Source organism: Odocoileus virginianus, chromosome 28, assembly GCF_023699985.2.
Source record: "Odocoileus virginianus isolate 20LAN1187 ecotype Illinois chromosome 28, Ovbor_1.2, whole genome shotgun sequence".
Taxonomy (NCBI): Eukaryota; Metazoa; Chordata; class Mammalia; order Artiodactyla; family Cervidae; genus Odocoileus; species Odocoileus virginianus.
The window spans coordinates 17,331,549-17,342,215 of NC_069701.1; positions in this window are offsets into that span (position 1 = coordinate 17,331,549).

Below are 10,667 nucleotides of genomic sequence, written 5' to 3' on the forward strand. Positions count from 1 at the left end.
CTGCTTCCATTAATTACTGCATTGCTTTGGTTTGAAGCTGACACTTAAGCCTTATGGTGGTCATGGGCACACACCACTGCTTCTAAAGGTAGCCCTGATCTAATGACTGATCAACCCAAGGCTCTAAGCGAATTAGCCGAAGTCCACTATCGAGAGCTAGGGAAGTACCCATGAAACTGAAGTCAGAGGATGCTGGACCAACTAAGGTGAAACACAGATTCTATCAATATGGGAACACTCCAATGAATTACAGACTTCAATACCTTGAATCCCAGGAGATAATAGAGAGCCAGATGCTATGGTGGCTCCAAAGAAATAGAAAAAAAAAGGCAGTGAGACAAACATGCCAAATTGTCATGATATGTGGTAGAGGGAAAGATGAACATGCTTCATGGAAATAGTCTTGTTAAATTTGTTACATTATGTAATAAAAATCAGCAGAGGCCTATGTTTCAGGGGATGGCTCAGAGGATCCTCCTTACACCAGTGAGAAATTTGTGCTTAGAAGGACATCAGTATCAACAAGCACTTCAGTGGTTGGGATGGCAGGGGCTGAAAGCTAGAACTCCCGAAACTACTCAAAGGTGCTTATCAGGTGAGATTTGCATTCTACTTGTACCTTATTCTGCCTTTTCTGCTTTTCTCTCCTTTCTTCAGCATTCAGTTCAAATTCTTTCCACTTCATGAAGACCAGTCTGCACTCAACTACTTATCCACTTGAATTCCTGTTATTCTATATGTTATTCTATTCTATCCTATATAATTCTCACAATAGGTCAGATTTTGCCTCTATCTCCAGCCATTTAGATAGCATGTGATATAAAGTTTGTTGACTGCATGGACTCAGGGATGTAGTAAGAGGAAAAATATGCCTTTTGATAGCTTGTATTTGCTGTATCTTTTATTTATTTATTTATAAATATGATTTCTAGGCAGGAGCTCAGTTGGGTGCAAATGAGGTCAAAGGAACTTTTAAGGAGGAGCAGTTGCCTGAACACAGCCATTATATATGTAATGCTTATACCTGGGTAAACTGGGATTGGTGCTATCTGCTGAGCCACCAAGTAAAGTCCAATCCAGAACAGAGATCCCAGGCTGGTTTTTTATGTCTGAATAAAAGGATGCTGAATTCCTACCATAGCACTATCTTCCCAGGGCTTATAAACCCAACCTGCTTAAAAGTGCAACCCCCCAGGACACAGAACTCTAAAGTTTGCTGTGTTTTCTTTAGGGAGGAGAAAAAAATAAATCCCCAACTGTAACAACTACTTTTTGCTGTAAGGAGAATAAGAAAGAATGCCAGTAGGAATATTATTACCCTTAACACAGAGATCTATGGTAGTCAGAGCAATGATCATAGACTAGTTCTCATTGCATTGAGTGAGTAAATTCTCCTCCCTTGGTCCATGCTTCCTCTTTAAAATTGCAGGATTGGTCCAGATACATTGCATCACACTAAATCAAACTTCATGTGGTCTCTTGATGGATAACAGAACTTAGCCCCATGACTTTAAACCTCAGAGTTCTCAAAAGAAATAATAGAAACAGACTATTTCCTACTATAGAAGTAGCTTTCAACTTTTCTATTTCTCATACCCCTCAGAATGGTAGTTATTGCAACACAGAAGAGAGAAGAGAAAGGACTGTGTGGTAGGCAATTTACCTATTTCTCTAAAATTAAAAAAAAATAATCTATAAGCTAAGGACAAATGTTAACATCTTGGTCATGGTTTTATTATTTTCTGAAATATGTTTGTTTGATACACTTTTAAACTAAAAGATTATTCTAATATAATCACCAAAATATGACCTACAATCATATCGGAGAAGAATTTTACCTAAATATATTTTTGAAATCACTCTAGGAATCCACACAGGCAAAGAAATGAAGCTTTGTAGTTTATGGTGAAAAAACTTAGGATCAGATTTTATAAAACCAGAGATAGACTAGATAAAATCTAAACCAAAGATAAAGCAGAGGTATATTAATACCATAATAAGTCTACTTCAAATTAAAGAATATTCATGATAAAGAGACACAACAAATGATAAGTTCAAGTCAATGTGTATATAACGACCTTACATGAACATAGACTTAATAAAAGAGCTGTAATAGAGATGAAGCAAAACTAACTGAAGGGAAAAACAGATGAATACTCCATTTTAGTTGGAGAGCACAAACTTCTTCCTCATTATTGTAGGAAAAGAATATAGAAATTCAGTATGAATAGGAAAGAAAGTAGAAAACATTATGAGGCAACTTGACCTAGTTGAAACTTAAAAAACTTCCACACAAAAACAGCAGAATACACAGTCTTTAAAAATACTAATAATGTGTTTATTAAAATATATATGCTGAGCCGCATAACAAATCTCAAGCTGAAAAGAATTGAATCGCACAAAGAGTATTATATGGCTGTTGTATGCACAATCACTAGCAACAATAACTGAAAAAAATCTCTTATGGGTTATGGTTTTAATTTTTCTATTATCATGTCTTTGATATGTTTAAGTGTAAAATATTAAAATATAACTGATGAAAAAATAATCCACACCACCTCAGGAAGTAATTTCCTTTAACTATATTTTTCCAATCATCCTGGGGTTCACATTATCATTTATATTAGAGTAATAATTTGGGCTAGGGCTAAGTCACTTCAGTCATGTCCAACTCTTTGTGACCCCATGGACTGTAGCACCAGGGTCCTCTGTCCATGGGATTCTCCAGGCAAGAATACTGGAGTGGGTTGCCATGCCCTCCTCCAGGGGATCTTCCCCACCCAGGGATCGAACCTGTGACTCTTAGGTCTCCTGCATTGGCAGGCAAGTTCTTTACCACTAGTGCCACCTGGGAAGTTAAGAAACTTTAAATAAACAGATTTGTCACCCAGTTTTCCTAGACTTGATTGGCCTCATAATCACTTTTAAAATTTTTATTTATTTTTTAATTGAAGGACAATTGCTTTACAGAATTTTGTTGTTTTCTGTCAAATATCAATAAGAATCAGCCATAGGTGGCATTCGAGATGTCTTTTGTTAGAAAGCTTTTGGTAAAGAATCTGCCTGAAATATGGGAGACCTGGATTTGATCCCTGGGTCGGGACTATCCCCTGGAGAAGGGAATGGCTACCTACTCCAGTATTCTTGCCTGGAGAATTCCATGTACAGAGGAGCCTGGTGGGCTACAGTCCCTGGGATCACAAAGAATCAGACAGGACAGAGTGACTAACACTTGCAAGTTTTAGAAAAGTTAATCATGACAAATTCTTGTTTTCAAGAGAGAACTGACCTATCTTGCAAGTTGTCTACATCCTTCTGTTCCAGGAATTCCTTCTACAATCTCCATTTTATAACATGAAGTCCATGATCATATGTACTTCATTCACTAGGATTTCACCTTGATCAAAAATATTAGCAATCCAGTAGCAATTCATTAACCAAATATCAGGTTGATTTTCCTCTGTCATCTCCTTCTCCTCCTGGGAAAGATTGAAGGCAGGAGGAGAAAGGGGGACGACAGAGGAAGAGATGGTTGGATGGCATCACCGACTCGATGGACATGAGTTTGAGCAAACTCCAGGACATGATGAAGAACAGGGAAGTCTGGCATGCTGCAGTCCATGGGGTTACAGAGAGTCAGACTTGACTGAGTGACTGAATAACAATAGCAATTAATTATCAATTTGAAGGTCTGTAGGGAAATGTCTTTTTTAAAAATAATTCTCATTCTGTGTCAAATAGATGGTGTTTTCCTTTTGACATATATACATTATTATATATAAAATAGATAAAAATAAGAAGCTGCTATATAGTGCAGGGAACTCTACTCAATTCTCTGTAATGGCCTTTAAGGGAAAAGAATTTAAAAAAAAAGGAGTGGGTGTATGTGTATGTACAACTGATTCATTTTGCTGGACACCTGAAATAACATAGCATTATAAATCAACTATGTGCCAATGGAAATTACAAAGAAAGAAAAGGTCAGAAAAAGTGAATTTAAGCATATCTTAGAAGTGTGGACTGAGAAGTCTTGGTAGATCTTCTAAACAGCAAATTAGAAGTCATAGGCTATGAGTTCATCAAAATAACTAGGAAAGCTAGTCAATCAACCTGATATTTGGTTTAAAGATGACAAGCATAATTATGTTGAGTTTTAAGCTATACCTGCCCACTTGGTTTGACATTGTATTCAGAAACAGGTTGAAGACAAAATATGAAGAATTTATTCAGAAAATTTTTGAAAAATGGTACTAGGTCTCATTAAGCTTATGTTGCAATCTAATTTGGAATTTTCTGACAAATTTTAACAAGTGATGAACAGTGGCAGTTGAATTAAAATGAGAAAAAGCAAATGTACTAATTGCCAAGATGTTAATATCAGGTTCCTTAAGTTGTGAAACATCAAATATAAATTTAAATGAGATCTTGCTGTTATGTAGCATATAAATGAATAGTACTAGGAATAACAACTATATCTAATATTTTTGGGGTTATATTAAGTATTTCCCTTGGGATAGGTACTTGCATACATTCTCACTTAATTTTCTCAGAAACTCTACAAAATACATAGGCTTATCCTATTAGGGACCTACACAACCCCTGCTTCTCTGTCCAGTGTGTCTACGTCTTGGATCACGGTTGGTCAGAGTCGACTATGACAATCATATCCTGATTTTTCTAGTCATCTTCATTCACAGGTGGCTGCTTGAACAGATTCTGGCCGGTAACCTGTAAAATGCAAATCAGTTTCCATTGTCCCTAAAGCCTTTCATGCAGAGATTCTTTACATTTTCCCCAGAATATAATGTTAAGATTAAAGACAGGAGTTATTTTTAGGAATGCAAAGAGCCAGCATTTTGCTGCATATATTTGAGAAAAGAAACATTTCTAAAAATGGTACTTAACTAATCCTTTATTTAATTGAAACTTGAGCATTTACCCTTTCACAGATTAAAAATTATTACAAATAGAACCAAATTTTCAGAATTGAAATATTAAGAATTCTAGCACAGACTAATCACTATGAACAAAGCTAATGGAGGTGATGGAATTTCAGTTGAACTATTTCAAATCCTGAAATATGATGCTGTGAAAGTGCTGCACTCAATATGCCAGCAAATTTGGGAAAACTCAGCAGTGGCCATAGGATTGGAAAAGGTCAGTTTTCACTCCAATCCCAAAGAAAGGCAATGCCAAAGAATGCTCAAACTACTGCACAATTGCACTCATCTCACATGCTAGTAAACTAATGCTCAAAATTCTCCAAGTCAGGGTTTGACAATACGTGAACCATAAACTTCCAGATGTTCAGGCTGGTTTTAGAAAGGGAATAGGAACCAGAGATCAAATTGCCAACATCTGCTGGATCATTGAAAAAGCAAGAGAGTTCCAGAGAAACATCTATTTCTGCTTTATTGACTATGCCAAAGCTTTTGACTGTGTGGAGCACAATAAACTATGGAAAATTCTGAAAGAGATGGTAATACCAGACCACCTGACCTGCCTCTTGAGAAACCTGTAAGCAGGTCAGGAAGCAACAGTCAGAACTGGACATGGAACAACAGACTGGTTCCAAATAGGAAAAGGAGTACATCAAGGCTGTATATTGTCACCCTGCTTATTTAACTTCTATGCAGAGTACATCATGAGAAACGCTGGGCTGGATGAAGCACAAGCTGGAATCAAGATTTCTGGGAGAAATATCAATAACCTCAAATATGCAGATGACACCACCCTTATGGCAGAAAGTGAAGAAGAACTAAAGAGCCTCTTGATGAAACTGAAAGAGGAGAGTGAAAATGTTGGCTTAAAACTCAACATTGAGAATACAAAGATAATGCATCTGGTCCCATCACTTCATGGGAAATAGATGGGGAAACAGTGGCTGACTTTATTTTGGGGGGCTCCAAAATCACTGCAGATAGTGACTGCAGCCATGAAATAAAAAGACACTTGCTCCTTGGAAGAAAAGCTGTGACCAACCTAGATAGCATATTAAAAAGCAGAGACATTACTTTGCCAACAAAGGTCCGTCTAGTCAAGGCTATGGTTTTTCCAGTGGTCATGTATGGATGTGAGAGTTGGACTATAAAGAAAGCTGAGTGCCGAAGAATTGATGCTTTTGAACTGTGGTGTTGGAGAAGACTCTTGAGTGTCCCTTGGACTGCAAGGAGATTCAACCAGTCCATCCTAAAGGAAATCAGTCCTGAATATTCATTGGAAGGACTGATGTTGAAGCTGAAACTCCAATACTTTGGCCACCTGATGGGAAGAACTGATTCATTTGAAAAGATCCTGATGCTGGGAAAGATTGAAGGCAGGAGGAGAAGGGGATGACAGAGGATGAAATGGTTGGATGTCATCACCCACTCAATGGACATGAGTTTGAGTAAACTCCAGGAGTTAGTGATGGACAGGGAGGCCTGGCATGTGGCAGTCCATGGGGTCGCAAACATTTGGACACGACTGAGTGACTGAACTGAATTGAACTAAATGTAGTACAGGAATGTGAGAAAGCCACAAAAAGAATATCTGTAAAAACTAGAGGAATAAGAATATAGAGCAAGTGTAAAAGATTCATTTCTCTTTAGAACACTGGCAGAATACTATAATTACCACTTTAGGATGAATAAATTAAATGTACTACATTCACAAATATACCCCATATTTTACATAGTTTATATGTACATATGTGTTTAAAATATAAACCATATATCAATAACTTGTACCAACTTGAATAAGGTCATTCTTGACATTACAGAGAAACCTTATGTCATGATTAAGTTGGAATAAAATCTTAATTATCAGGATCAGTAACTGAGATGTTGCCAGTTCCCAGTTGACAGGGAACAAAGATGTTGGCAGTTGCCAGGGAGCAAAGACAGGAAGAGTTTCCTTGCACTGGCCTGCTTCTGCGTGAGTGTATATGAGAGTATATATGTGTGTGTGTGTGCACATATTTGTGTTGCAGGATATACTCCACAGTGTCAGTTACATAGTGAATAGTCAACATACGGCCCTACAGAAACCATGTTTCCAGTCCAAGCACAGTGCATGGCGGACAGACCTTGCACACATGGAGATGTTTGTGCTATAGAAGAGGTATCCATGCTGCTTAAGACACACATTTTATGGGATTTTGTTATACCAGATTGAGCAGATTGAAATGGATTACTAATACGTTTTTCATCTCACCTGGAGCCAAACTGCTTACATTTCAGGGTACAGACCATCCCTCTTCCCTCAAGAAAATATTTATTCACATTTCAAGCTCTCCCTTTCAATGAAGAAGAAGAGGAAATAGATTAGCTCCTACATAAGCTTTGTGATTCATAATTTCAGGATTATTCTCCTATGTGTGCAAGGTCTATATGGTAAATAGACTGTGTTATGCCAAGGAGGAAATGAGCCATGGGGACTGGCATTAATGTATTCTGTAAATAAATAGTTCATCTGCCCCTGATTCTAAAACTTCATACCTATTTTCAGGAAAGCATAAATTAATATGGATATTGAGTAATAATGAATTTGGGTAGTCTTTGTCCCAGGTTCTTGGGAAGTAACTTCTATATCCTTGTACTGTCTTGAGTGATAAGAATGTTTTGATCCTATGTAATGTGAGCTGTTCAAAGAACAATAAGGCTGCTGAATTAAAAAATAAAAGAATGTTCAGGACAAGCTGAAGTAATAGACTATATTTAAGTTCCCATCTAAAGCAATAATAGCAAAACACACAGAATAAGTGAAATAATAGTTTTCAAGATACTAGACATCAGTGATCCCTCAGAGGTGAGAAACAAATTAAGAAACTCCCCCAAATTTTTCATACTTTTGAGAAAATTTCTAGGCTAGGGTTTAGATGGGAGCCCACGTAGAGTCAGTTGACTCTGTAAATTGAGAATGTGGAGCTGAGAGGCCAAAACATGAGTAGTAGGTACAAAACAAGTAGATTACGAAGGGCACAGGGAGACTTTTGGAGTGACATGTATGCTCGTTTTCATGACCATGACGATAGATTCATAGGCATATACTTATGTGGTGGTGGTGGTTTAGTCTCCCAGCTGTATCTGACTCTTGCGACCCCATGGACTGTAGCCCACCAGGCTCCTCTGTCCATGGGATTCTCCAGGCAGGAATACTGGAGTGGGTTGCCATTTCCTTCTCCAGGGGATCTTCCTGACCCAGGAATTGAACCCTGGCCTCCTGCATTGCAGGCAGATAATTTACCGACTGAGCTATGAGGGAAGCCTATATACTTATGTCAAGATGTTCAATTGTATGTTTAACTACAATAGATTGCATGTAAATTAAACCTCAAGAAAACTATTTTAACCAAAAAATGAAAGGGTATTCCCTTTCAGTAACTGAGATGACCTTAAAAATGAACTCTCCTTTCCTAGTTTTGAAGCACTTAAGAAGCACCATTAATCATTAGGTTGTTGTGTAATATACGTGGCACTATGCAACTGGATAATTTCTGGAGCTTAATCTTCAAAATCCATTGAACAACTCCTACTCTACAATATAACCTTTGTACTCATGTCCTCTTATCTTGACTGCACGTAATTTCTACTCTAATAAAAATATCATGAACATGAAATAAGGTCTTATCACTTGTAAAATGAGCATAGATATTACTATTGATTACCACTAACTTGTCATTAGTTATGTGTAACTAATTGCAGGTTTTTAAATTAAATACATTTAAGAATAATCATAATATCATAAACAGTTTGACATATTTAACGGTACTTATATTTTCTTATTATTGTCCTTATTTTATAAGCATCCGTTCTCGTCCTGTTTAACTTTTAGCAATTAACTCTCATAACTCATTTATGACTGTGGTTCACTTCCTCCTTGTTATTAACAGAAGAATTCTGTTTAAATTTCTGTAATGAAATATTCCTTTTGGGATCCAGGCATTTTGCTGTGGCTGGGCCCTGCTGCTGCCTCTGCTGTGGGTCAGAGGCAGGCACAGAGCCCAAATCCTCAGCACTGCACACAGTGCACTTGCCTAAACTGTGTTCAATATGTAACGTAAATCATGCCATTTGTTTTAGGTTTAGATAAAAATATTAAAGAAACTTGATAGTGGAGTTACTGGAATTGAAAGTTATCATAAGCAGAATTATTCAGAATTGTTTTTTGTGTTAGAAAAGATGTAAATTTTATTCTGAAAGCAATACAGAATATTGAAACATTTTGAAGAAGAATTACATGAACAAACTTGCATGATAGAATGCACTTCCTTGTAGCATTGTGCAGTCAGTATTTACCAGGATGAGAAAATCACATTCATAGAAATAAGAGAGCCCTAGAAGATGTTGGAAGAAAGTTAACAAATAAGAAATTTTCATGACAGGAATGTCTTTAGGATGAACATACACTCATATATGTGTGCATGTGTAACTATATAAATCCTTGTTGATCTGCGGCATATTCTTATGAAAATTATTTAATGATGTTATATCTATTCCAATTCCATCATGATTTCAAACCTTCAGTAAAGTACACTGCCTGCAAATCTATTGGGTTAATGAGCTCTTGAGGGTCAGTAGGGCTTCCCTGGTCGCACAGTTGGTAAAGAATCAGCCTGCAATGTGGGAGACCTGGGTCCAAAAGATCCCCTAGGAGAAGGGAACGGCTACCCACTCTAGTATTCTGGCCTGGAGAATCCCATGGACTGTATAGTCCATGGGGTCACAAAGAGTCGGACATGACTGAGTGACTTTCACTTCTGGGGGTCATTAAAGAAGCCCATATTTGCATTAATATTAGGTAGAGAAGAGAACATAGGGAGTAGTTGAGAAAAAAAAAATCCCCAAATTCAAAAACAGTATGGAATTAGAATGAGATTTATCTAGTGAATTCTCTGTGGGAACTTACAGAAAGACCTGGAATTAACAATAAATGTGGAACTAGTTCTCCACAACTTTGTTCTGCCTAAAAAAATAAAGGAAAAGACGACCTCAAAATGTTAGAGAACATAAACATGAGAAGATTGAGGCTATATATTCTTTGAAAGAATTAATTAAAATTAAGGCTGTACTGAGTCCAATCTCAAGGCTGTAATAAAGTATATGAAAACACCAAGTACAACTCTGACATAATCAGCAGCTGAATATGTATAATAGTTGGTAATCAGAAGGTATTTATTCCAGTTATACTTCTGTGTTTGCTCAGTTTTGACTTAGGAAAAGGGCAATTTAGAATTTGAGTTTTATTTTACATTTCTATAATACCAGTTTGTTGGAAATTCCTTACATATATTATATGTTCTGCCTTCTCCAACTAATTGCCAAGTTTGTCTGTAGAGCTCTCCATAGTTTGCTTGGAGTCACTGATGGGAAAAACAAACGAAAATCAAAACTTTGTGATCTTTTGATTTAAAAGAGTCTTTTAAAAATCCAGCTGAAATAATAATGACTATTTACTGAGCACCTTTGAAAAATTGCCAATAATAAGTTTTAGCTTAGTTGTTGGCATAAATTTCCAGATAACTCTTTCTTATTCTCATTATACACAGAGAAAATGAAACCTAAAAGGGAATAATCAAGAGATAATCAAGGAAGAAGCTTGTTTACAACATATGCCATAGAAAGCATTTAGAGGGACATGTTTCATCTCATAGTTTAATAGGAAAAATAATCTTGCCAAAAGAGTCC